This window comes from Haliotis cracherodii, unplaced genomic scaffold, assembly GCF_022045235.1.
Source record: "Haliotis cracherodii isolate W230 unplaced genomic scaffold, xgHalCrac1.p SCAF_18, whole genome shotgun sequence".
In the NCBI taxonomy this organism is placed as follows: Eukaryota; Metazoa; Mollusca; class Gastropoda; order Lepetellida; family Haliotidae; genus Haliotis; species Haliotis cracherodii.
Genome location: NW_027266273.1, coordinates 1884823 through 1891317, shown reverse-complemented (window position 1 = coordinate 1891317; position 6495 = coordinate 1884823). Strand labels below are relative to the sequence as shown.

Sequence of the window (6495 nt, the reverse complement as noted above, 5' to 3'; positions counted from 1 at the left end):
TCAGGTTAGATACAGCAACACGGGAGCAAACATTTTGCACTATCAATGTTAAAGTGGTAAAATTCCTTTTGGACTTCAGTTTTTATAGCGCGTGCGTGCGGCTGTTTGTACTAGTTACGACTTATGACACTTTCACTGTGACTCACCATGCTGCAGTTTTACATGGATATCCCACTCAGACACATGAATCCTAGTCGACCATTCCTTATTTTAACCTCTAAATGCCGAGGACCAGCAGATTAACAACAAGTACGATATTTTAACGTCTTTTGGCATGACGCAGCCAGGGGATCAAACAAACCGACCTTCTGCTCTCCGGGTAAACGCTCTATCCACGAGGCTATGGAGGCGGTGACTTTGCCCTTGAATACTCAGTGGGTCACTCAAAAGAAATCTGCCGAGATCTTCCACCATATAAGCTATCACTAATTTTGACCAAACGCTTAATATACATGTGATCTCTGAATAATATCAATCAATAATGAATTGATACTTTACACATATCTAATATCAAAGTTTAGTGTATGTATACAAATGCACAGTACGCTTTTGTTTGTTTGTTTTGCTGTTTCAAACCGCACTCAATAATATTCCAGCTATAAGACGACTGTCTGTAAAAAACTAAGTCTGGACCAGAAAATCTAGTGATTGACATCATGAGCATCAATCTACGCAATTGGATACGATGCCTCGCATCAACCAAGTCGGCGCGTTAGTCGCTTCTTACGACAGCCATGGGTTGAGCACAATTAGTGAAGTGCTAAATTGGCACTATTTTGGACATATAAAAAGCAGATATTTGACTGTTGATATTACCAATAAGATTTAAAGATCGGTGTAACAACTTTGCATTTGTATGTGTATATTTTAGCAATCATCAAACCTTGTAATCCGTTAAGTCACTATGTTGTTATATTGAGACGTAATTGATCATAATTATGAAATAAGACTGGGTGCTTATGCAAGACTGCTAAGAGTCAACCTACGACAACTTGGGACTGGATATTTATGTTAAATATGTTTATGTCATTCTGTGATAACTCTTGACTGGTTGCTTATGTAAGATGTGTATATGTCAGTGTGTGATAACTTGGGGACTGGAAGCTTATATAAAATATGTATATGTCACTGTGCGATAACTTGGTGACTGGTTGCTTATACAAAATGTGTATATGTCAGTGTGTGATAACTTGGGGACTAGTTGCTTATATGAATTATGTATATATCAGTGTGCGATAACTTGGGAACTGGCTGCTTATATAAAATGTGTATATATCAGTGTGCGGTAATTTGGGGACTTGTTGATTCTATGAATTATGTATATATCAGTGTGTGATAACTTGGGAACTGGTTGCTTATATAAAATGTGTATATATCAGTGTGCGGTGACTTGGGGACTGGTTGCTTATGTAAAATGTGTATATGTCAGTGTGTGATATATTGGGGACTGTGTGCTCGTGGAAAATACGTATGTCACTATCTAATAACTTGATACTGGATGCATATGAAAAAATATTTACACATCACTTTGTGATAACTTGGGACTGAATGCTTATGTAAAACATGTATATGGCACACAAAAACATCGAACTGGGCGCTCATGTAAAATATGCATATGTGACTAGATGCTTTTTGTAGAACACGTATCTGTCAACCCACAACAGCATAAAATATTTACAAAATAAGTATCTATTTAAACAGTACATATCAGCAAGGTATACCATGCTGTGCTGATAGCTACATGTACATTTGTACTGAACGTTGCAGCTCTGTGCCTCAGGTGTCTCGTTTGCACGATATTTCTAACTAACACTTACTTTAATTTACACCACGTGTCAACACATTTCTCGTCAACATGTTGGTGTACAAATAATTACTTACACACGTAATTCTGGCTTTAGTTAACGCGATATAGAACTGATGAAGCAACTCGTCCTGCCAGAGCCTCCTTATTTCGCCCTGACAGAAGACAGGCTAGAAGCAGGATCGATCTGCAGACGAAGAAGCCGTTTGCCCCCAGAGCTCCGTGAAGTCGTCTGCTTCTGGAGCATTCAGTTCGTTAATACTGTGTGGGTAGCACGTTTACCACACCGTGCACGCGCTAGGCCTGGAACATTCACGTATTGCCCGTGCAAGTGTGTGACAAACAGGATGTGTTTTTCTTCCTGGTTCTGATGGTGCAGATCGCATGGTTCACATCGCGAAGTGGATGTTTTTCAGTTTACCTTACACAGGTTAGGAACACAGCTGATTCGACAACATCAACAAGTTAAAAGAATAAATTGTCTCAAATAGAATATTAGGCATTGATAAAAGTGGCTTTTACGTGTGTTTTCGCCTTGGGAATTTATCAGGACTAAAATCAATTACACGATGGTGTGTGCCCAGAAGTGCAGTGTTTAAAACTTGCAAGTCAATCCAGATACACTATCAATGAACAAAGCAAGATCTGATCGCTGAGGTTCTCGTGAATGGATCCGCTTTGGTGTCACTCTACCAGGTCTTTAATTGATTGTTTCGCTGTTAGGCACAGAGTATAACTGATGGGAGTACACAATCTGTGAAGCCAACGGCAACAGGTAAGTTGACATGTGACCGTTTCCTAATATCACTTCAGGTTTTCAAGACCTGTCAATGACAAGCTCACAGTGTATTTTGTGAATGATTCCATGGAAACTGAAAGCTGGATAAGAATAGTTTCTGTACATCGCCTCATATCGACTGAAGGTATTATCATTTTGCATAACGTAGTGTTGCACTCTTCAGTGAATTTATATGGATTTCTTACAGGAGCAACCGTGTTCTGTTTCGGGAATTATGAAAGAGGTAGATGAACGGAATTTCAGCATATTTTCTTGTAACTGTGTACGTGTTTTCCCTGTTTTCCATTTTGCTTGTGTAATTTGGTCATTAATGTAGTACCTGTATTACAAGTATGTATTTAAAAGAAATTTGCAAACCCCTGGGGGGTGGGTTGGGTGGGGGTGGGGGTAGGGGGGTGGCGGTCTAAGCAACTGACATAAATACATCTGCAAAATAACCCTATTTAACGACCATATTTAACGACCGTATTCTGCATAAATTCTCGAAATAAAATTTGATACATTCATATTGAAATGCAGAAACCAAAATCGATAATATAGTGACATGTTTTGTAACTGTTCTATGGCAATGGTCATTTGACCACCCTTGTGTTTCCTTTCTCTGCTTCTCAGCATCATGTGGCATCACCCAGTCCCCCCGGGACCATCTGGAGGAGCATACAGTGTACTTATATCAATATTCCATCATGTATGAGTGGCATCTTAAATATCTTACACAATGAAGTCAATATCACGTGTATATATTTCTAATAGATACACAGTAGTTTGGGAATATATGGAACTACAGATGGGAATGATACTTAACTTTCGTTCAAGTGTATATAACTGAAATGCACAGATATTTTCCCGTTCCTCATTTCGTGTTGATATGTTATTACGATTTCTTTCAATGATAGAGACATACAGAATTTCGTTAATACTAAATATAACACGTCTCGGTTATCTGTCGAAACAGATTCAAAATGTTGACACAAATTGTATGTCTTTTGAATAGATCACTGAACATCAGTCATTACACCAGGGGTTCTTCTGAAGGAAAATAGCACTCATCGCATTGGTATAATTTATTAATGACGATAAAAGAACTTCAAAGAATTTTAACATTCAAACTACAAAAAAGAACGCTAGTAATAAACTTACTGATAAGGACACGGCGTAGTGCCCATAACAATCGAGTTATTTATCCTTCTTTACGATGAAGGCCTCCCAGTTTATAGTGCTGGGAAAAGTATCCCCTAGTGTCCTTTCATGCTTCAGTTGATGACAGTCCGCACGAATATATATCTGTCGACGCAAGAAACATTTAATTACATGCACCAGACACATGCCTGCAGTCAGATTGGTACGAGAGGACAGAATTATCATGCTTCACGAGGTTTTACCATTGAATTTCAATGTTTTATCCCAAGTGTTCATCACCAGTCGTGGAGATTTACTACTAAATATACTATATGCCGTTTATTGTTCCATACCATTATTATTTTTCAAACAACTTTATTTTAGAAAAACTACATAAACAATATGATACTAAGGCTCCTCCGTTCAATATAGATAGATAGATAGATAGATAGATAGATAGATAGATAGATAGATAGATAGAGTCTCCACGATTGATGATAACTTTTGGGATAAAATAATGAAAGTCAGTGGTAAAAACCTGGTAGTAAAAGTTACCAGAAAGAGTATTGCTTCTTCCCCATTTCATGTTTCATGGATTTAATGTCTTTAAGCGTTATGCCGTGTAAGCGTGTAACATTATTCATAGGTTCTTATGCTGCCTGTCCTGTTTAAGCGTTCCCCATTGTGCCTGATTGTATTGGGGTGATTATGACATGAAGATGACCCATCCTGATATCAGTAACCACCAGTAAACACAGGCACCATTTCGTGTGAAGGAGTGAGTGAGTGAGTTGGGTTTAACGCCGCTTTTAACAGTATTCCAGTTATATCACGGCGTGTCAGCTTAATGTGGGAGGAAAGCCCGAAGTGATGCAGGTCTCAGACGTTTACCCCTTCGGTGAAACCAACGAGCAGGGGTATGGTGCTGACAAACCTAGAAACATAATCGGGGCAAACCGGGATTCGAACCCACAATCATAGGTTTCTTGTGTGCCCAAAGGACGCAACTCTGCACAGCGAATCGCGGCGCCTAAGACGACTGGGCCACCCGTGGGATACAATGACATGCATCAACCACGTCAGCGAGCCTGGCCAGCCGATCCTGTTTGTCGCCTCTTACAAGCGTGACATTTGGATGATGAAGACTAATAATTATTCTAACCCTGATTTTCGCGGGTGTCAGACTTTGGTGATGGCATGTCATCGTACCCCGATACCATGGGTCGCTGCTCACAATTCAATCACTGGTTTGTCTGGTCCATACTTGGTTGTTTAAAAAATGTCGCCAAATAGATGGAATATTGCGGAGTGCGGCGAAAAACAACAAACACGGAAACAAATAGTCCACTTATCAGGAGTTTGTTGGCTTGAGACAAAAACAGATTTAAGGTAATACAATTTCGTAATCATTATTTGACTGTGTTGGACGATGTTTTTGTGTTATATCTGCAGCAGTGTTGTTTGACATATCAACCACTGGTATGTCTGACCCTGACTTCTTGAAGATGGGGTTATAACATGAATATTGATGGCTCACCTTTTGCAGCATACACTCACTCATCTTTTGAGTTATATATAGATACCATGAAAATATTTACGCTCTTTCTCATGTTTCGATATTTAGTCTGGTATTCATAAGACTAGCTAGTTGTTCGATGTTTGAACTTTCGTCGTACATCCAATAATCTAAAGAATTTTAAAATTCAACCTACAGAATAGGACGTTAGTATGTCTGTTTTCAACCTTAAACTATTGACAAATTAAGACACCACGTATTGCCGATAACAACTGAGTTATTAATCAAGGTTTTCCCTCAAGTTTGTGGCTCTAGGAAATGTATCTCCTTGTGTCTATTCAAGCTTCAGTTGATGACAGTCCGCACGAATATATCTGTCGACGCAAGAAACATTTAATTACATGTACCAGACACGTGCCTACAGTCAGATTAGTAAATTTGCGCAACGAGAGGAAAGAACTTCCATGCTTAACTAGGTTTAACCATTGATTTTCATTATTTTATCCCAAGTCTTATCACCAGGCATGGAGACTTATACTGACATACCGCATGCCGTTTTGGTTCATATGATACTATTTTTTCAAATTTGTTATAGAATAACCCATAAACAGTGTGATACTGTTCAAATATGCAGTTGCTAGCTGTAAAAATGTATTGCTTTTATCCCATTTCATGCTTCAGAGATTTAATGTCCTTAAGCTTTATGTATTATGATCCAATGTCAGCACCATTCCTGTGCTTATAGATTTCACCAGAGTGACAAGCGTGTACGACCTATCCCATTTCGGGAGTTCCTAACACATCAATCTTATCATCCAAAGCGGGGGAAAATACAACACACTCGTTCACACATCGTGGTATAACTGAAAAAAGTGTTCAAAGCGGGACTTTATCCAACTCATTAACTTCATCCATTTCATCTAAAAGTAAAAACGTGAACGTCAGAGAATATCCAGTTGCGAGTATCTGCCCCAACACATTCCATAAGGCGTAAACGGCAAAATGGAGGTGAAAATTATTTGAATGGATCACTGAAAATCAGCGATGACACATGTGTTCGCAAACAAGGTAAGCACGTCCTGTTCTACTGGTACATCCCGCCACTCACACAATTTGTATAAGGAAGTAAGTATTTGTTTGTTGCTTACAGGTTACACACAACCAAATGTTTTCCCATAGACTTCTATAGTAACGTTATGATTTTTTTTTAAATAACTAAGCATTCAACAGCTATTACCTGTACGTGTGTGCACAGTT

General features: G+C 38.8%; 1 protein-coding gene across 2 annotated transcripts in view; it reads left to right on the top strand.

Moving 5' to 3' along the window:
- Positions 1–2082: 2082 nt before the first annotated feature.
- LOC139466103 (uncharacterized) overlaps positions 2083–6495 on the top strand; it is a 53095-nt gene continuing 48682 nt past the window's right edge. Inside the window, exon 1 of one of the 2 annotated variants that reach the window (XM_071248118.1) lies at positions 2083–2579. The gene's annotated coding sequence lies outside the window, so the exon portion shown is untranslated. Of the gene's footprint in view, positions 2580–6232; positions 6307–6495 lie in introns of those variants that run through there. The other variant, XM_071248120.1, reaches the window with a different exon arrangement.